Source organism: Adiantum capillus-veneris, chromosome 3 (genome assembly GCF_014529385.1).
Source record: "Adiantum capillus-veneris isolate H3 chromosome 3, ASM1452938v2, whole genome shotgun sequence".
Classification (NCBI taxonomy): domain Eukaryota; kingdom Viridiplantae; phylum Streptophyta; class Polypodiopsida; order Polypodiales; family Pteridaceae; genus Adiantum; species Adiantum capillus-veneris.
The window spans coordinates 143,623,853-143,646,863 of NC_140933.1; the positions used below are offsets into that span (position 1 = coordinate 143,623,853).

Consider the following 23,011-nt stretch of genomic DNA (forward strand, 5'->3'; position numbering starts at 1 on the left):
AAAATTCCACGTCCAATGAAAAGAAAATATCATCAAAACTTTGAGGCTGTGAAGATAAGGGTAAAGTCATTGCAAATTGAACATGCTACCTAACATGGTACTTTTTAAACCTTTTGTTAGGTACTAAAGTACCTAAGCCACTTTAAATGGTACTTTATGAAGTACCAATTTTTGCAAAGTACCTAAATCCTTCAAATTGATAATTTAATAAGTACCTTAGAGAGTACATTTGAAGTACCTATATACCTAGAGTTTGTATTCCAAAAGTACATGCTGGTGGTCACATGGTAGCTTCTACCTAAACTCAAGGTACTTTTGAAGCTTCCAAGTAGCCCAAAAGAGCCTATTGGTATGTACTGTCATAGTTGTAAAGGACCTATGAGTTTACAAAGGTGGTTTTAAACTACCATTAAATGCACATTCATTGTCCAAGAGGACCCTAATAGAACTTATGAGTTTACATTGGTGCTTTTGAGCACCAAACCCGTTGACATGGTAGTATTACTAGCATTTACATGTAGGTACTCTAGGTAATCTTCGATGTAATATATTTCTACAAGGTACATGTAGAAAAATTGGTAGTGCTGAAGTACCTAGTCTATGCACTTTGGACCAATGCACTTTTTTTGCCTTTATGTATACTTGAAGTAGTTGTTTGACCTCATGCTAGCTTCTACCCAGGGTGAAGGTATTCTTCATGGTTCTAAATATTTTAGGAGATCCATGAGTATATATTGGTGGTTGAGAAGAGTTTGTATATAATATACCGATGGTGCTTTCTATGGTGATAGTAAAATATATATGAGTTTATATTAGTGCTCCAAGAGTACCAAAATATTCACAGACAACATTATACATGATGTAATACTACCTAAATGCAGTTACTACCTATACGCATGGTACCTATACTAGAGCATGCAAGAGAACAAAATAATTCAACCACTTTTTTTTTTTGCAAAACTCACAATTGTGAGTGGATAGTATTAAGAACATCAGAAATATACACCAATCCTCAAGCTCAGACCGAGCCTTGAGGGCCAAGTAGATAATTCAAGCACTTTTAAAGCATACCTAGGAATTATCAAGAAAATTTGTTGGATGCTTTATGTAAGATTTTTGCCCCAAACGCTTTCGACACACATCCTTTTTGTTTGGGACACTTGAGTCTCCTTCTGCCAAAAAGAAAACACAATGTCTCTTATCTCTTGTGTGATGCAATGACTTTGAGGCTGTTGACATCGGCATAATTGCAATGGAAATGCTCCTGATTCAGCCTGTTGTAATCGTGAATTAGCTGCTACAAAATTTTGTCAAGGCAACCCTGTGAACCTCGCCATCTCTGTATTGCTTATAGACCTTTATGGATCCCCTTCGCTATTCACCATCATGCATAAAGCTCTTTTTAGCTTCAGCTCCTCCTCAGACAAGGATGCTTTGACTTTGGTGACTGTCTAATCCACAGTGCAGCTATCAAAAAGCTAGCTTCTCTAGAAGCAATCGAAAGATGGCTTTCTTAGCTTCACAATTCATGCCTTCTGCAGCTTCTTGCCAGCAAAACACCATTGTTTTGCAAATTGTACTCATATCTTCAAGTGTTGATAAGCATGATGCATCCTGTTCTCTTTTTTTTTGGTGACTCTCTCATTTCATCATGGCCCAATAATGTCGCATCATATGTGTGGCTTCCTAGTGAATCGTGGTTGAGTAATCAGTGTGTCCATGAGGGGACATCCCATCATTTCTTGGATTGTCCTCGACATGATCTTGAGATAAGTGAGACCACACATCTGAGCCACACCAACATGGGGTAGAGTAGGCAAGAGCCTTGCCCTTTTGAAGGTTGGAGCATGTTGGTTGCAGTTTTTGAGTGCATTCGCATCAAGTCAGGACGTAGACGTCATTGAGGCAGATGAATGTGCAAGCCATGCTTGCTTGCTTCAAGAGAAGGAGAGATGAGGGTAGATTGTTGAACAACATGCAAGGAGAGAGAGAGAGAGAGAGAGAGAGAGAGAGAGAGAGAGAGAGAGAGAGAGAGAGAGAGGCGCTCAGCAACAACATGCATGAAAGGTAGACTGATAGACATTTCAAGAAATTATTAAAGTGATTGGAGCCAACATTTCAAAAAAATAAACATAAAGGTAGTCTCACAAGAACATCCTCAAAACTATGCTAAAGCACCATCCATAAATGCCTCACAAAGAAGTGTCAACAAGGACACTATTTTTTGCACCACCTTTTCATGCTATGATCCCCTAGAGATTTATGTGACATAGGTCCTCATAGATCAATATATACTTAGTCTAGAGGATTCCCTAACTCTATATTCAATGGAAAAGAGGTAATCCTAGTGTCTTTCTCATAAATGCAATGTTCACATAAGCTAAAAATAGAATAGTTTAAGATAGGTAAGTAGCTCATTTGTTGAAGTTGCTTCATTCCTTTTTTACTCATATGACCACGCTGGCTATGCCACAACTGATTTGAAGGCAGATTGACAACAAAATGAAATTCTCTTTCACATAAGAGACATACAAAGAGTACAATGAGCCAGAATTTGGCCCTTCAAAATAACCAAATTTCCCTTGCAAATCATCTCAAAACCATTGCCAAAAATTGTAGTATAGCCCAAATCCTCAAGCTATCTGATTGACACTAAGCTCTTAGTCAACTTTGGCACATGTTTGACACCTCAAAGCATAAAACTTAGTGCCATTAGGCATACATAACTTCACATATCAATGCCACAAATATCAATTGATATGAGCTACCAAGATTGACCAAACCATGCATATAAGCACAACTAGAGAACCATTTCCTATGGGGAGTAACATGGAAATTGGTACTCGAGTCACTCAAGCTAGCAGTAAATATCAAGACATCTAATGATTGGAGGATGCTAGAAATAACCTTAGCTGGTGGAGACTCAACTACATTGAGCTCTTCAATCTTCACATTGCTCTTAAATGGGTCATATTTTACAATGGATTTACCCTTTTCACATTGCAAAATGCAACAATCTTTCTTCAAAGTTCCTTTCTGGCTACAATGATAACATTCTACCTTTTGTAGGTCGCATCCATGACTCTTGATACAAGCATTCTTGCAATACTATGATCGATCGTGACTACGCCTACGACCTCTTTGCTTGTGACGACCATCACTAGCCGTATAGGCATCACCATGTCCACTAGTATCAAGAGACTAATGTTGGATCTCTTCTATGAGAAAAGCACTAGTAACACCATTGAAAACAAGCTTTTCCTTAGGGGTGGAGTTACTAATGGTAGTGTTAAATGTGTCCCACACTGAAGGCAAAGAACATAGCAAGTAAATATCTTTCATTTCATGATCAAAATTGAGTCCCTTGGATGTAAGCTACATAAACATGTTCTTGAACTCATTTAAGACTAACACTGCTAATACATGAGATTTTTCATAAGAAAAAATTTATTTGGGGCACTCTTGCCATCCCAGGTGAGCATAATGACTCCCATAATTCCTTTGGAGTAGTCTTGTTCATAATTGTAAAGAAAATAGTCTCACCAAGGTGTAGGCGAATGGTCATCATAGAATGAGCATCAAGCTTCTCTCACTAATCAATAGTGTAAACACACTCTGTGCATTCTTTCAATGGTGCTACAAGGCCCTTATTGATCAAGACATTAAGAATATGTTGCTTTCATATTGTGAAGTATGTACCATCAAACTCCTTGATATACTACTCTTCTTTCTCACAAGATCCATCCATAACTGACAAAAGTAGATGCAAGAGAGTGAGACTAAGGATTTATTGCAAACTTCATGCAAAATTTTGGTAGATTCTCCTCTATACAAATATCAAAATCTTAACCAAAACTTAGTTTAAAAAATGCATAAACCATAAAAGATTACTGATAGGTCATCAAATTGCACATACTCCTCAAAAATGTTGTTGAAAGACTAGCAACTTGGCATAAAGCACCTATACCCCTCTCTACATATTCTATAGCAAGGCCACGAGTAGGGATCTTCAACAACCTAATCCACCTCACACTGGGTAACATGACCCCTAGTGTTTGGCTTCAAAAAACCTCACAAACGATAAGCGCATGACCCTCACAAAAAGCTATGTAGACACAATGACTTGCCACAATCTAAAAAATAACTCTTTTAGACCGAGTCTCAAAAATGTCAAGGACTACCAAATCAAGCCAGAATAGGCTCCAAAATGGTATACAATGCTATATTTTGCAGCACAACATACATGGGTTGTAATAAATTGCTAAGTGGAGTGCTTCCACTCAATTAGGCACCAACAAGTGTGCAAGCAAAGATCACAAAACTCAAACCTCTACGGGGAGTAAATGCTCTCAATAGAGCACAAGCACTCTCAAGTGCTAGTCATGCCTAAGACCATATGCATTTAAAGTCCCATCAAAACTAAAATTGTTGGACTGCTTGTAAACACTTGTTGCCAGCAAATTCATGAACTATCAAGACCTATGACAGGCCAACTAGGCTAGAGAAAATCAAAACGCAGATGCCATACATCATAGCCAAGTATGCATATGGCAATGCAACTCAAATCTAAAAAAATGCATGGAGTGTTGGGGGTAAGGCTTAGCTTACACTCATAGTGAGAACACTCCCTAAAAGCAGGCATGCACCATTTAAGTGCATAGTCACATTTTTCCTATGAAACTTATAAAGCCTCACACATGCTACTCATTCCCTATAGACACGCTACACACTTGTGATAGCCGCAAGCTACTTGTGGTACCTCACATGACCCTTGCCATTTCCACTTGTGGTGCATATCCATCAAATCATTGGTTGCACTCCTTCACATTGATCCTATAAATGGCCAATATCCAAAGCTTGTAACTCTCTCTCCAATTCTTATCAATCAAGCAAGCTATGTTCATTCTATATTGTGTATTGATCTCACTCTCTAATCTACTCCTAATTATCTCTTGGCTATGGTGCAACCATGAATGCCTCATTGGTCTATCGGCCATAGCTTTATATGTGCTATCAAAGCTTGCAACAAGTAATTAGTATCTCCTAATTATGTCAGCTAGATCCCTATGCTAGATTTAGTGCTCTGTGTGTGTGTGTGTGTGTGTGTGTGTGTGTGTGTGTGTGTGTGTGTGCTAAATCAATTCATAACTCTTTTGTTTTAAGAATAGAATAGTGTAACTCAATTGTAATAATCTCTATCATTGGATTTGGGCATGTCTATATGGCAACTACCCTAGCCAATGTTTAGGGATAATTAGATTGAGCGTTAGATTGATTGTGTATGTTTTTTTTCTTTTAAGACTTTCTTGATTACGTGTGCGCATTTCTTACTCTTCTTGCCATTAGGAAGACAATGGGGTGTAGGAAGGCCTCTTTATTTGCCATGAGCTTATGGAGGTGATTAACATTTTGACCAATAGGTGTACGCCATTGTGAAAGAATGGTGGGTGTGTAAGAGATGTGTAAGAGTAGTCAAAGGATGCACTTTTTCTCCAAAAAAGGAGGTGGACAATTTTATGATTTTCGGCCTTCCATAACCTCCACATATGATCTCCAATTTGAGCGGAGATCATAGATCTGCAATCTACACATTGAGATCTTTCCATAGATATGCTACATGATATGGTTTTACCGTCTAGATTTTAAATTCCATTTTGGGGGAAAATTTTAAATTCAAATAAACTAATCGTTTTGCCTGTTTGAATTCAAAAGATGCCCTTTGATTACTTTCTTAATACTAAAGGTTTAACTTCCTTAAACTGCCAAATAAAGAGGCCCTCCTAGACCCCATTCTCTTCCTAATGCTCTTTCAAGCCATTTGACTTTGCTTGAAAGCATTAAGTGAACATTGGAGTGTACGTGTGTAAAAAAGGTGCCTATTTTTGCTTAAACATTAAGTAGTAATATCTTGATTAAATCCTTGTGTTGTTAAAGCTTTCAATTTTTTTCTTATTGCCTGGCTTAGGTGTGTGTTCCTTTTGTGTGTGCCACAAAAGCTCAAAAATTCTTCTTCAATGTCTAGTGGTGGAAACCACTTTTAGGACAAAAAGGGTTTTTATTAATGGTCTAATTTTCAAGCCTTGACAAATTGAATCTTGCTCAAAATTGCATCTGCTTTTATGTTAATCTACTACTCAATGCTCGTAGTGCCCCACACGCTCATGTCACCTCTCAATGGCACTCTCAGCATCATTGTCATTAGCCAACTAAACTGGAAAAGGTGCTTAACCTACTCTTCATCCTTTGAGCCTTGACACCTTGCTAGCTCTTGCACCTACAAACCCTTGACACTGAAGCCCCAATGCCTCATGTCAATGCAAAGCCTCATTACCTAGGCCATTAAACCTCACAAGCCTGCAAGGCGCCACACTTCTTTGTCTTCATTTGTGCATGTCACCTTGACTTTGATTGCCCTTGCACTGTGTAGACCCCACTACCTAGTTAACGCCACATGATCCATGTGTGGCCTTGCCTAGTCACCTGTGAGCTTTGTTTTATTCTTTTAAAGTTTAAGCAACCATTCTTACCTAGAAAACTTTATTGGGTTTGCATACAAAGGCCCTATTTCCATGACAACCCACCATTCGGCTCAACAATACCTTGGCCTTCACGCCCTATGGTATACATAAAATCCCTTAGCCTCAAAGCCTCTCTTCCATTTTCAGCCAAGGCTTTGTCTCCAATGAACATTCAACAACTCCAACTACCATTCAATTCTCCGACCACCATTCACTCTTGGCCTCTTCTTGAAGCTATAGTTGGGCACTTGTACATGCCTTTTATGAGGCTCTAGTCACATAGAATGATAGACAATTGTATTTCAAATCATTTCAAGACATTCAAGTAGGAGCATCCGCAACACTTCAAGAATAGATTTCCTATTCCAAGGATTAATGATATTCTTGACCTCCTAGAGGGTGCGGCGATTTTCAGCAGGATCGACCTTAAAAGTGGGTACCATCATATTCAAATTAGGCTTGAGGCAAGGCATCAAAGCATTGGGTAGAATTGTAATGTATGCAAAATTGGACTCATCAAAACTCCTATAGAGAAGTGCAACCATTTTTGCTATATATGTCTTGTACAAGCTCAACCGCAGGGCCTTATCTTAATGAAAACTTGTATTACATCCCAACTCTATGCATAACTATTGATTCTAAAGTTTAATTTAAGTTCTTTTAATCTTTAATTCAATTTAGGTGTGATTATTTTGGTATTTCATGAGTTTTTTAAGTTCTGGGTGTTTCAACTTTAAAAGTAATTAAATCTTAGAGAATGGCATCCAAGAGTTGTATTATTCTGCAAGTACACAAGTTTAGTTCTCTATTTATCTTCTCCACAAAAAAATATTTTTAAACTCAGTTTTTAGTAATTAAGTGAATTCTAATTAGTTCTACATGGAGGCACACATGTGTGAATATGAATCGTTTTAAAGGGCTTACACCATATAATTATCGATTGATTTTAAAAGCATATGTACAAATCTGACAAGAATTTTTGATATTGCCTGTTGAAATTTGTCAAAGGGCTTTCTAAGAGGGCCTACAAGGTAGATGATCACAATGGCCTCATCGACTTGGGCATGAGGTGTATAGGTATCCAATTTCCTAATTGGGACATGGACCTAGCTTTGCTAGTGCTTGAGGATACATAGAGAAATAAGAAAAAAGGAAAGAGCATGAAGAGAGATAGGGAGGTTGAAGATATAAGTGAGCACATGAAGAGGCCTCAATGAAGCTTGTGCTCCTTCATGACTCTAACCTGATGGACAACATAACTTAAGTACTAGATAAAGATGAGGTGATGGAGGAGGTTCCACGCTTTCATCTACTCACTTTGTATGCAATGGTGATAAAGGGTCATCAATTTCTATTTGTCAACGACATTCCAAAGACTGTTGGACTTTAGTAGTATAGGAAAATTCTTAATTATTTCATGATTCAGCCTTTAGTATGGAGCTTTGGGTATTATGGTATTCATGCTCTTTAATATATTTTTATATCATGCAAAGCCACTATGATGACTCTCCATTTCCTATTCTTCTTATTCAATGGTGGTGTGGGAGGAGGTGATTGTTGTTTCCATACAAGGACATCGTTCTTGTACTTTTTTCTTCACTCTCTCCAACTGTTTGTTCCTCTATGGTTTGAGTCGTATTATACTTTGTCTTTTAAACTTTCTTTGGCATGTTCACTAAAGGGTTTAGTCTTGTGTACCCTCTTTGTAAGAAGTCTACTTATTTGAGAAAATGGGGTCACTTCGAAAAAGATTTGGAAGAATGTGTTGCATTGGAGACTTGTTAAGTTGGCTCAACTTTTTAAAAAAATACCATTTGTAGTACAAATGTGAAGCTTCTACGATATCTCAATAAAGATTGATGGAATTCAATACTCATTTAAGCTCAGCAATAAACTGCAACTATTGCATAAACTTCTATTTTTTTCAAAAATATTTTTTTGGGTCCTTTGAAATCAAATATGAGTCTTATCATGTTTTTAACATATTAAAACTATACTTCCATGAATATTTCATATTGTATACATAAGTTATGGTGAGGTTACCAAAGTCTACCATGACCTATGTGGTCTAAGCCACTAACTTGATCCAAGGAACTTTTGTGCATATGTCCTAAAGTACACCACCTCCCCCACCATTTTGAAATTTGGTCAAAGTCATTAAGTTTTAAGTACTTACTATACTTCCATGAATATTTCATATTGTATACATAAGTTATGGCGAGATTACCAAAATCTACCATGACATGTGTGGTCTAAGCCACTAACTTGATCCAAGGAACTTTTTTGCATATGTCCTAAAGTCCACCACCTCCCCCACCATTTTGAAATTTGTTCAAAGATTCATTAAGTTTTAAATACTTACTTAAACTTCCAAATAAGAGGCCCTCCTATATCCCATTCTCTTCCTAATTTCTATAAAGGTTGATTGTACTATTAGCAACTATATGTTTCATATTCACATTCTAGATTTAAATGCCCTTTATTTAGAAATATGAATAATGTTCTTTCCTTTGTTTTATGGTGCCTTGTGACCATCCTTTCACCAGCCACTATTGATATCCAATTATGTACAAGAATGTATCAACTACAAAAGTTATTGGCTAGCTTGATTCTCAACGCAATTTTTTGTGGGCCTAGAAAATGAGAGAAACAATAGTATTTCAAGACAAGTGCACATAGTTAACCAAGCTAAAGATGGTACAAAGGTCAAGACAGAGCAGTCGACAGCTTGATGCTCAGTGTTTTGAAAGAAGATGCCGAAAACCTGGCAAGCATAGAAGCAAAAACTTCTCAAATGGAGCTTGATATGATAGATCCAAATGAAACACCACCAGTCATGGCGTATTGCTCAGATTGTGGACAAAAAGGTGGACATTTTTCTGAAGATTGTCCAAGAAATCTAGACAACAGGACATATCAACTGCCAAGCAAAGTACAGAGCAAATTGAAATTGCAAATCTCGATGTAAGTGCATCTAACTCTTCACTTTTAATGCAATCAGATGATTATGCATTATCATTAGAAGCACAGTAAAAACGCTGCAAGTTCAAAATCAGCATAAAGATGCATATGCACCTGAAAAGCTTAAAATTGATTCTTTGAACAACAAATTCTTGCATGAATTTGGTCAAGGTGTCGAAATATCACCAAAGGTTGAAAAGACTGTTAGGTTTGCAAATGATTTTGCATCCACTATCCCAAGTGTGTAATCATTCACGAGTCTAAGTGACACGTCAAACAGAATGTTGTTAGCATTGTATGGTACACATAATTCATATGCACACTATGTAGATCAAAAAGGGAAACTGTACAAAAAGGATCAACCAGTGTTTGAATGGCCCACATACCAGCTCATAGAAGTACGTCCAGTGATAGATCAGAAAGGATGGTTCATTTTAGAGGAAAGAATCCATTATAGCCCATCCTCTCTAGAGCTGAAGGATATTACCCGAGTGAACCCAAAAATCTGTTCAGAGCCAAACTCTCCTCCATCGAAAATTAAGCTTCAATGTTGTGACCAAATGAGCATATACTTTGACCAAAACAGTTGTAGATATAGACAAGAGTCTAACATCTTTGATTCCTTAGGTCCTGAAACCACAAAAGCTCATATCATAGGAGACCCATGGGATAGACAATATCAGGGCAAAGATAATGCTATGTACAGCTTAACTTGGGGAATAATTTTTCATGTTTCACGGAGATACATAGGAAACTATGTAGAAGGTTTACAGATGCCAAACGTCAACCTTGTTACCCAAAGTGTACCTTCACAGTCCCAAAAGGTGAGACTAAACCAAAGCCAAATAATTTTGAACTCTCATAATGAACCAGGCTATAGTGATCACCCTAGGAAGGGGAGAGCTGCAAATCCACCAGAATCAGCTCTTGTACTAGGAATTGCAATGTCAGTTAGAAGCCCTAGAGCCTCTAGCCAATAGACCGCTTCAAAGCAAAAACCATTGAAAGATCATATGGTTGTTAGAAGTTTCCCACTAACCCAAATCCCATCAAAATCTGCAAAAAAAATCTTCTATGAAGATCATCAAGGGCAAAAGTTTTAGTTGATCTCCACAAGTCAAAGCCAAAAGCCAAAAATCCCATAGTGCTCAAGTAATTGCATGAGACCAAACTCACATATGCATATCGAGATGCACATGGTAACGAATATCAACAAGATCATGACCTTGTACAAGCCCTTACGGATGCTAAACCTAAAGTCAAGGACTATCTGAAGATGATGCAAAGCCTCAAGATGCCAAAATAGGTGACAAAAAAGTCAAAATCAATGAAAGGTAAAGTCCAAAAATCTACACAAAGGTCACCACCAAAATCTCCTCCAAAGAGACAAATTTTGCCAGAAAGTGCAGTGAATCTTTTAGGATCAAAAGTTACTCAAATGCAGACACACAATGCTCAACAATTGAAAAAAGGTGCAATATTACAGCCAATGGAGCCAACAGTAATGGAAGCAGGTGATCAGGACAAAGCCAATGTAGAAGAAGCTCAACCAAAGGACACTGCCACAACAAAAGCAATCAATATTGAAAGAAATCCTGAGAAGATCAAGTGCAAGATCACCAGTGAGAACGAAGAAACGCTCTCAAGCAAAGTAAAGCTAGATTTTCAACTAGACAAGAACCTCATGTCTTTTCGCACTTGGAAAAGATGTGGGCAACCACAACTGGAGGATGCTCCTGAATTTGTAAGCATATCTAGAGACAAACGAGCAGAATGCTGGGGAATCATCTCCACCACCATTGAAGTAAGTTCACAGACCGTCATAGCTCAATTTCATGTGATCACAGCAAAGGACATGCCAAACTACATAATGGGAATGCCAATGGCCCAAAATTTCCAAGAGATACAGAGTTCAATGAAGATGCAATCTTCAAAGACAACAAAGAATGAAGACCAAGACTGGTCACCCGCAGACAACAGCACAAAGTCCTCGAGCACAGTTAAAATGGAGACCGATGCCAAAGCAAAGCTTATTGAAGATGATTCATCTCCATCGAACAAAACTGCAGAAGAGCTTAAAGCAAATCAGGCAATAGCAAGTGAAAATCAAACTGAGCAAAATGCAACCACGCGAAAAGAATGCCACCAAAGCCAGAAGTTAAGAAGAATGAGGTTGCAAAAAGTCAGGAAGCAATAGGAAGTCCAAAGATCCAAACATTGCCAGTTGAATCAGCTGATGTAAGTCAAATTGGAAAACAGAGTCTCAAGTCACCTTCCATAGAGACACAATTAGATCAAGATGAGACCATGGCAAAAGCTCAACAAAGATCTTCAATAGAACCAACAACAAGGATAGCTGTAGTTCTCAATAGTATAAAAGGAGCAAGTGTCAAATGTGATGCTCTACTGGATAATGAAGCAAAGTGCAATATGGTTTTAGACAACATCTAAAACATTCTAGAGATTACTCAAGACAAGCTAGGTAATAGAGAAATCATGGGTAAGGCTACAAGTCAAAATGAAATGGTTGCTACCCTTAGCATCCAAAATCATGAAGAGCAGGTGAAGTTTCAGGTGAAGCCTTCAAAGGAAATGCTTGCAGATGTCATCCTTGGACATCAGTGGTTAGATCAACACAAGGCCTACAAAGAAGATACAATGTTAATACTCTCTTTTCCAAGAGGTAGCAAGAAACATTTGCAGGTACCATTAATGCGACATTCAGAGTTGCAAAATTCACAAGGATCAAAGACAAACCTTGCAGACAAAGGTAAAGCTAAAGTGGACCCTCCATCAACTAGCAAAGAAGGTGTGACAACATATGCCTCTACATCAAAGAACCCTCATGGATCAGCTTCTTCAAGCGAGTCAAGCTTTTAAAACTTCACATCAATTGTTGACACAACTAAACGCTCTAAGGAGCCACCCAACAAATCAAACATATTTCAACCAAAGTACTCAAGAAAGCAAAGGAAAGTCAAGCAAATGTTTGTTCAAAGCAGTTTAGTCAAAGTCAATGATCTTGTTTGGATTAAAGACAAGAAATCAACATAGAAAGACAAACACATGGGATGGATAGCATCACAATGGAGCTTAAAATAACAAGAGTACTATGGAGGTAATAGATAGATATGGGTACCAAAACCGCAGGTTAGAGCATATGAAGTAACTTCAAGTCCCTCCCAGGAAAGAAGGCCCACAAGGTATCAACCTCGACAATATCCTAGGATACCTAAGAAGCAGGTATACAACAGAACATCATTGAAAGATGATGAATTCTACCACAACTCTCAAGAGGATACATAGCAAAGATGGATCTCAAAGAATGTTCCTCTAGGACAAGAGTTCTACACAAGCTATACAAAGATTTGGCTACCAGTCAATCGCAAGCCAATTGCAACTACACTAGACCTGCATGAAGATCTCAAGAATTTAACAAAAACTAGAGCAAAGCAAAGTCAACAAAGGAGATAAAAAGGTCATCAAGAGATTTGGATTCCTAAGTCTTCCAATTCTCCTAGTCAAAAGCCAAATTCTGACAGTGAACAAATGCCCACAACAACATCAAAGACTCCTATCAACATGCCTACTTGGAGAATCAAACAGATAATGGAGTCTTCACAGTCAAGGAAGGACAACCCAACCCAAATTCTGATAATGAACAAATGCCTACAACAACATCAAAGACTCCTATCAACAGGCCTACTTGGAGAATCAAACAGATAATGGAGTCTTCACAGTCAAGGAAGGACAACCCAACCAATGAGAATGCAGAGTCAAAGATGATAAAACAGGTATGGCAAAGAAATCTTCAATGCCAACTTGGTCCTTCATTAATCCTCTTTTTGAGTATTCAATCTTACTTTTACCTGAAGAAATGTTTGTAGTAAGCTCAAGAATTGAAAAGTCAAGTCACCAGGGTGAAAAAAGATGCTCTTTGGCATAGTCAGAGTCGGGCTGCTGAGCCATAAAATGAGCAAAGCATTAGTCCCAAAGCTTCAAGTCATATTAAACTTTGTGCTAAGAGTCGTAGTTATTAGGCTTACGCTAAATCTGGAAGAGTTGAGCATATCTAAAGTCATGTCTCTCATGCTGGATGAGATGAGCATAAGAGTCGAAGTCTATTAACTTAAAATTGGTGGAGTGTCGTAGAGTCCAACACTCACGCACAATGCACAGTAAGATGAGAGCACATATCCTCTTCAACGAAAACCATCCTTAAAGGGGTGCCAACTTGCAAAGCCATGTCATATGCTTTTATAGCTACACCATCTTTTTGAAGAACCCCTCAAAATCTTTCTTGCACAACATATTGTTTCCCATCCATTTTTGTGTATGCAGATATAGGATGTCCCATCATTGGACATATGCATTAGACACTCTTTTTTTTCTTCCACCTATGCACCTTGGCTGGACTACAACAGAGACACCAATGTTTCATCATGCTACCCTCTCATATTTGCTGCCTTTTTAAATTCCATATCTATCAGCAAATAATCCCTTGAGTACTTTATTAATATTTCCCATGCTAATAAGTACTCCAATAATGCGTGTATCCCAAAGGCACTTTTTTTCCATTGGTTTTTTTTCCTTTGGTCATCCAAGTATTAGACCGTAATCTAGAACTTCGTCATTCTACTTCTCTTGTACATACTTTTCATAAATAAACACGAGACTCATCATTATGCTATTACAATGGACAAATGCAACATCATCTCTCACATTAGACATATTTGGACCAATGAAGATGCTGCAGCAAAGTGAACCTCATCAACAAATTTGATGACAAATGAAGACGATCAGCCCATCCACAACCAATCAAAACCTTCCACAGCCTCCACGGACACTTCTCAATAGTGCCCGAGGACGGGCACTAAAATTGAAAGGGGGGAATGTTAACTGAGTCAATGTCAATTAACAGGAGCTGCTAAAGACTGAACACGTATGGATGCACATTGAAGATGAATATGAAGAAGCACTGAAGATTGGAGTTACACACTTTTCACATTTTCCCAAAATGGTCACGTATTGTAATTTTCCAATTTATTTAGCCATTGTGATAATTGTAACGTGTTACGGCTCAATAAGAGTTCCTAGGTGTAAAACATAGGTCAATTAGTGAACCTAGGTTGCAGATACAATAAGTGTGGAGCCTCAAAGGTCTTGGGCGCCGGACATTACACATTTTAGACCTTGGCTAAAGTATAAAAGCCAACTTTGTAAAGTTTCAATCAAGTTTTGGATAGTGAAATACACAGCCTGAGCTAACGGCGCTCACCTCTCTCCTTCTCGCGCTTCCTATTCCCTCCTTGGTTGCCACATTGCAGTCGCGTTTGTTGCATAGCAACCACAGGTAAGAGCTCTACGAATTGACGTAAACACATCATAGTATTGCGTAGATTTTCGCGTCATCAACCCGCGGCCTAATTTCATCATAAGTAGGAATTTATACTTCAAAATTAAATACTGAGCATAGGCGGGGTATTGGGGCATCATTGCTAAGCATTTAGGTGCATTCTGAGTCGAAAATGGCTAGGTCAAAAATCCACTGCTGTTAATAATCGCGATTTTGGCACTTGACCTAAAGTGAGGTTTGACACCGTAAGCATGTGTGCTTAGGTCTTATAAACTTGTCCTAGAAGTTTCGTTAGGTTTGGATGTCATTTGATGCTGTAACAGATGTGATTTGTTTACCGATGAGCGATTGGCTTTTGGTGATTTCAGTCATTTGAGTGTAGCTTGAGTTAGATGCGAGTTGTTTAGTTGTTTTCCAGAGATTGACAACCTCTTATAGCCTCTATGCACTAGTTGAGTCAGCTTCGTCCCATGGATTGACAATTTAATCGTGGTTCTCGCTAAACTGCAATAAGATAGGATGGTGAGGTTAGACACGCGTCCCACAGTAGATGTACATATATCAATTTTTATTAAAACTCGAGCATCATAGCATGATAAATGCAAGTAATCTTTCAACCATATAAATGTGTGTTTTCAAATTAAGATACATAAAATTGATAGCATACATACAATGCACATGGCACACCCAATGAAGGATGTCTTTTGTACCCAATTAAGGATACTTTACACCAATCAAACCAAGGATCTATGTTTGCCCAATACTCTAGTATAAGACAATAGACCCTTGTTTAACATGGATAATATCAAATATCAAGAACCCATACTAGCCCCTTAGTAGGACTCTTGGCTCCATCAAATCGTTTATAAAACAACATAAGGGAGAAAGCAACATATAAATTACCTGTGTTTCTCAAATGCAAGCATAGGTAGACCCTTGTTTAACATGGATAATATCAAATATCAAGAACCAATACTAATCCCTAAGTAGGACACTTAGCTCCATTAAATCATTTATAAAACAACATAAGGGAGCAAACAACATATAAATTACCTGTGTTGCTCAAATGCAAACAAGCTCAAGTGACTCCAACTTTGTCCCTAAATCTCCCCAAGTATTAGCTACAAAACACACTCTACCCACAATTCAAAGAACTGAAGACTAGTGGCTCAGTAGCATTAGGCAAGCCTATAAGTAAAGATGATCATTCCAAAAATGAGGACGTTCTTTCCAAAAGGACCCTCCTAGCCAACCGGGAGTTCTAAACAAAGGCAATCTTTCCCAAAAAGCTAAAAATGTGGCTAATCATTTCTCTTTATAGTTATGACATACCTTGTTGGGATTTAGATATTCTCAACAGGCCTCGTTGGGTATTTAAAATACCCGTTGGGCCCTACCGAGAATATCTAAATCCCGGAGAGCTTACATGCAGACCAAGTTTAAGCCGATCATTGCAAAAGTTGTGTGAATATAGATGTGATCACAACATAAATTATGTTATTAATGTGTTCACGCATTTATGAACACGCTAATGAAATCCTTGTTCAGACGAAAAGCCCAAAATGTCAGCCTCTCGAGCATACAGGTGCCCAAAAGCTCGCCATGAATGGCGCGTGTTTTGTTCTCAACTAGCATGACGACATTGAAGGTTGACAAAAGCCCACTCTTTTCTCGTTGCACTAGCCCATGTTGACCAAGATTCCACATCACTAGTGGACCAGCAAACACTATTCTACATCCGATTGGGGCACACCTGCGACCTTTATTTGCTTCCCTCCTAGCAATTTCAAGCACTTTTTAACTCTCTTTTCAAAGTCCTTTTCATCTTTCCCTCGTGGTACTTGTTTACATTCTAAACAGCCCCCGACTCGTCGATGACGCCTAGTGGAGAGATAGGGTTCAAGCTCGGTGAGTCTCTCACCCTCTCTGATGCCCCTTTTTAGGAGACTTGGGCTCAGTCCGTCGCAAAGGATGCCTCTGTAGACTACAATTTGCACGGCAAGGCGGCATGATTTTCAAGCTAGGCTCTTTCTGATTCGCTCATCGCCACTAGGTGATGGGAATGGGGTCGTGCCAACTAAGATGGGTGATAGACAAACATTGTGCACATAAGTGAGTGTGTGTAGGCTAGATTTTTAGTCAAGTAAATTAGGTTCCAAGATAGATTAACTTGGACTCATAAACATGATTCTGATTAGTTTGCTAACCCATCGCAAGCTCACTATAGACAAGAGATATGTAAACTTGGAATGGTTGTTTATTCATGAAAATATCTTTAAGTAGCTCTATAGCCTTACACCATTACATTTGGTATAATTCCACCTCTTATCTCATTCACTCATATTCTAGTGACTCTAGGACAAAAATCATACCTTACAATCCTCCTCTTGGGGTTTGGACTAAGATAATACACTGAAGATTCTATATCCACTAAGGATGACACATGGTATCCACACAGGATGTCAATACATATCCACAAAGGATGACAAAAAATCCTCCCCTTGAAGTAGAGAGGCTACAATATTTAGAGTATGTTGTCATAATAGACAAGGTTGTTGTCGCCTTTGTCTTTATCTTCTTCTTCTTCCTCCACCACATGAGCTGATCCTCTTATAGGTTTCTTGCCTTTGTAGCCTCTACTATTGCTACTGCCACTGCTTCTTTCTCCACTGCTTATTTTCCCTCCCTTCGAAGTGAATTTTGGATTTTCCCCATGGTTCCTTGGAGCGGTCTTGGCACTTGGAGACTCTCTAAGGCTAGTGTCTAGAACTCCATACATCATAGAAGATCTTTTTACTTTGCCTTGAGTGCATGCAAATATGGATGCAAGAATTTGTCCAAGATACAAAAATAAATTTTGTGCAAAATCATGTAAACCAAGTGCATAACACATGGAAACTTCATGATAATCCTTTGCTCCTCCCCTCTAGCTTGATCTCGTCATAGATGCCTTAACAGGCATGGTATACATGACATAAAATTGTGCCTGGATGCAAATATTTAAACTTTGGAATTTTCCCAAAAGACTATCGCTTTGCTCATGTCAAGTACCTCTTCACCTTTTGGGTGAAGCCCCTCTTCTCACAATTTCTTTTTTGAACTTGTTTGAACTTCCTTTGAATGCTTGCTTTGCCTTGAGCCTTTGATGCACCCCTTAGGGCCAATGATTTGGAGCTCTTCATAACCGAGGTTGCGAGGAAGGTGCTCTTGTGGCTTGAAACTCCTCTTCACGTGAATGGGTCCTTGCCAAGAGTGTTTGGAGGAAGGCTGGTTCCACCGTGGGAATGGATCCTCTAAGTGGGGAAGAGCTCAGGCTCTGCAAGTTGTAACCGCGGGACGTGGGCCTTATAAGGGCAAAGCCGACTGACCATCTAGAGGCAAGGGCAGTGGCAAGTCATGCGTGGGATTCTGCTCTTGTGGAGCTAAAAAAATGATTAAGTTGCAATTCACCACCGAGGGAGAAGTCCATCTGCGCCGATGCTCTTGCAAAGGAAATGCTGCCATGGGAAACATATCTAGCAGACCCAAACTCCAAAAAGGCTGTGATTTACCATCTTGCTAATGTTCACCCGTGTTGCCCAAGTAAGATCGCTCACTTTGAACCCACAAACACACAAGTCAACACACTATAGATAGTGTGCTAGCCATTGAGTCCTCATGGCTTTGCTTGTGAGTGTTGCCCCAAGAATAGATAAGATAAACTTGTCCTCGTAGGGCTTCACACACAACACACACACCAAATTTAGGAAAAAGATTAGGGGCTCTAATCTCCTCCCAATCTAGCAACTAGACAGTCAAACGAAAGCTAAAAATTTAGTGCTTTTGTGCGCACAATCAAAACATTAAATGTTATGCAATTTTGGCATTTGAGAGCTCTATGGAATGTCGTTGTGAAGCACAACACACACACATAAGCTACAAGGTGCAATGTAGGCTATAATGAGAGCAGTAATGTAGCAAAGTAAGCTAAAAAAGAGCAGAATGTAAGCAAAAATTGAGTAGCATACAATGCAATAATACAGATCTAAATGTAATCCAAAGAAAACAATGCTAATTAGAAGTTCCTCCTCACCTAGTCACCAAAGGGTAGTGAACATGCTCTTGTCCAAGTGGTGATTAGGGATTCGATCGGATTGTTAAGCTAATGCAAATAGAGATTAGGGAATGCTAATCAGACTAGCACACAAATGCATAGCAATAAACCTAGCTAACATACCATGGCTCCGATACCACTTGATGGGAATGGGATCGTGCTAGCTAAGGTGGGTGACAGACAAAACATTGTGCACACAAGTGAGTGTGTGTAGGCTAGATTGTTACTCAAGCGAATTAGGTTCCAAGATAGATTAACTTGGACTCATAAACACGATCTTGAGTAGTATGCTAACCCATCACAACCTCACCATAGACAAGAGATATGTAATGCAAACTTGGAATGGTTGTTTATTCATGAAAGGAGCTTTAAGTACCTCTACAGCCTTACACCATTAATTGTGGGATAATTCCACCTCTTCTCTCATTCACTCATACGCGTTAATGACTCTAGGACAAAGATCATACCTTACACTAGGGAAATCCTCATTAGTTTCTTTTCCTTTGCTTAGTGACATGCTCAAACTTAGCGGGTAGTCTTACCTGATCTAAGGTCCATGCATGAGGTTTTTGTAGGAGGGTGCGTGCGAGGCCGATCCCTCCCAAGGGGGAGCCCTTTCTTGACACCATGGCACTAGCTTTAGGCGAGAGGGATGCAAAAAGTCAATCCCTGTGGGTACGGCTCGAAGGATAGAACCACCCTTGTGGTGCTTGATTCCACCGCCCAGTGTTGTCGATGCATTTCAACCAACCGCAACAGTGAGATGCCCGCACCTCATTGAGGAGTCATCGGAGGGGAGGTGCACCATGCACGAGAATATTTGCCTCGCAGACCCCTCAATCAAAAGCATGGGAGGAGGAGGGGGGATTTACATGGGGTCTTGTGGATGCTCAAGGAGATATGCCATTACATGAGCCGCGGGTGCAAGTTGCATTCAAAGACTGTAGGATTCACGATATTCTACAATTCAAATTACGTATCATTTGACTGCGTTTCTTCATTGTTTTGCAAGAGCCAAGTTATCCATTACTGAGAGTTGTTGCTAATGCGTTAAGCCCTCCCAAAGAGAGGAGTCTCAGTCAAAATCAATTTTTGCTCTCTCATCCACATGTCAACAAATAAAAGATCTAAGTAAGAAACATCATTTCCAAAACAAATACAAACATGTCATAAGTAATTGGGCTTCTTCATACCAAGTCCTTAGCCCATCAGATATCTGAAGATATCTTTTTTGGTTTGCTGGCTCAATGTGAGGTGGATGAAAAGAAGCAAGGCAACTCAGTTTCTTTGGCTAGGATGTCATACAACAGTGCTGGAGAATCAACAATGAACTCTAGAAAATTAGCACCGTCTGATTCTCCTACTGCATCATTTTCCTTGTAAGCATGACTACGTGAAATAGACTCTTCAGATGTGTTTCCTATTCTCTGATAGTCATTCTAGTCTTGGGTCCTCTGATGCTAGATTCATTGTGCTCTAAAAAATATTTGACCCTGAGATTTAGAACACCTCTGGCACTTTGCATTTTTACCAGCATCTCCTTCAATTGCTACCTAATTTCAGTCATGCACTTGTATATAGGTTTGTTACCCAACAACATTTCTACTTGAAGCCCAAGCGACTTAAGGTTTTCTGTGGTCAATTCTATAGCCTTTGGATGCACTACTCTTTCATTCATAGTAAGGTCCCATTCTGGAATTTTTTCCAACACTTGGAGACATGCAGGATGTACAAATAACTGACAAACTGCTTGGTCGTGGTAGCTGGATGACTTCCAATTTGCAACCATCCATCTTGCTCCCACATAAAGCATCTGAAATCTTTCTAGATCCTAGTATAATGAATCGTCATCCAAAAATTTCTTGATTTGAAGACTTTTGGCTCTCCGTAGACTCTTATTTTGTGCTAGCAACTCAGTAGAGTGATTGTGATCAGATTTAGAGTCAGTGATTTGTAAAATTGCTTCTATTTATAATGACTTGAACCTGTATGGCCTTCCTGTCCTCCAATCTGCTGAGGTGGATTTGGATTGTCTCCTACTGGTGGTTTATGATGAGCTATTGGGCTACTTGAATCCTGATCTAGAGGCGTACTCCCAATTGCTATCCCCCCAACCACTGAACCAGTAGTATGACCACATGCTCGATCCTCATCATCATCATCATCATCATCATCATCATCATTGTTGTTGGGTTTCTTCTGGTGTTGTTGATCCCGATCCTGATCTTTATCCTCCACCTCATCTTCCTCATAATCATCATCCTTATATTGATGGTTGTCAATATACTCAATGATAGCTTCATTAACTAGCGTACTGTCCTGCTTTTTCTTTGAGGTATGCCTGCACTATCTCAATGAAGGTCTCAAGATTAGAAACATTAAGGGTGAGGTCCCCATTTATCTACAATGTGTACTAAGTTATGGTAGATGTATTTCTAGGATATAGCGTCTGTGGGACACATGTCTAACCTCACCATCCTATCTTATGCAGTATTAGCGATAACCACGATTAATTTGTCAAACCATGGGACGAAGCTGACTCGACTAGTGCATAGAGGCTACAAGAGGTCGTCAATCTCTCGAAAAACAACTAACAACTCGCATCTAACTCAAGCTACACTCAAGTGACTGAAATCACCAAAAGCCAATCGCTCATCGGCAAACAATTCACATCCGTTACAGCATCAAATGACATCCAAACGTAATGAAACTTCTAGGACAAGTTTATAAGACCTAAGCACACATGCCTATGGCCTCAAACCCCACTTTAGGTCAAGTTTCAAAATCGCAATTATTAACAGCAATGGATTTTTGACCTAGTCATTTTCGACCCAGAATGCATCTATATGCTTAGCAAAGATGCCATAATACCCCGCCTATGCTTAGTTTTTTATTTGAACATGTAAATTCCTAGTTATGATGAAATTAGGCCGCGGGTCGGTGACGCCAAAAGCTACAAAATACCGTGAATGGCTTATGTCAATGCGTAGAGCTCTTACCTACAGTTGCAATGCAACAAACGTTTGCAATGTGACAACCGGAGAGGGAGTAGGAAGCACGAGAAGGAGAGAAGTGAGCGTCGTTAGCTCACGCTGTGTATTTCTTATCCAAAACTTATAAAAAACTTACAAAAATTGGCTTTTATACCTTAGCCAAGGTTTTTGGGTGGTCAAAACTAATAATCTGGAGTTCTATCAAAGTTGGTAAATGACTGGCTGATACAATCTGGAAGCTTGTAGCCCCAACTCATTAATTACAAAGTTTATCCGAGAAAATAAGAGTTACAATATTCTCGATTTATCAAAATAATAATTGTTTTACAAGGAGAACTCTGAAAAATGGTGTCCGTGTTAGCTTGTTGCCAACATCCCCCCCCCCCCCCCTCCTCATGTGTGTCGTCCCTTGACACAGCTTTATGGACTGAAGTAGTCTTCGGGTTGACGGCTGGCAAGGCGGTCTTTAAGTGCTTGCAGTGCCTTCTGATGTCTGATTCTTCGTTCTTTGTCGGGCACTTGCAGAAATTGTATGGTGACTTGATTCTTCAGTTCCACCGTTGAGTAGCCTACAAACCTGGATGTTAGGTTGCTTATCACTGGCGCAAATATCTTCGTTCGCCAAGTGAAGAATCCAGTGTAGCATACTTCTTCAAAGGCTAGCATATTATTCGAGGGCAGGAACATGGATCTGGCATAGAATCCGTAAAGGATTTCTTCTGAAGGTTGCCCACTTAGATCATAGCATAAGCCTTTGTTTCCTTCCAAGAATGAGAGCCATGGGGCTCCTGTTTGCTCAGGCTCATTGAAAACTTGTATGCATGTGACTAGCATCCTGCAGATCTTATATAACATTGCACAGGAGAGATTTGGCAAACTCTTGAAGAATGACATGGCGCCCATTAGGGTTTTCACCATGTATTCCTCTGTCGCTTGGCCTCTCTCTGGAGCTGGCAGCCTGGGGAAGTTGAGCCAAGTTGGCCTCTTCTTTTGCAGTGCTTCATGCGATTGCCATGTCCTTACTCTGGGTACAGGACATAATGTTGGATCTCTTTGTAGGGTTGCAGGTGCTCTTGTGAACAGAATCAGG

General features: G+C 39.3%; 1 pseudogene; it reads right to left on the reverse strand.

Annotated features, from left to right (window-relative positions):
- Positions 1–19,812: 19,812 nt before the first annotated feature.
- Positions 19,813–19,966, reverse strand: LOC147461847 (5.8S ribosomal RNA; annotated as a pseudogene).
- Between the last annotated feature and the right edge of the window lie 3,045 nt (positions 19,967–23,011).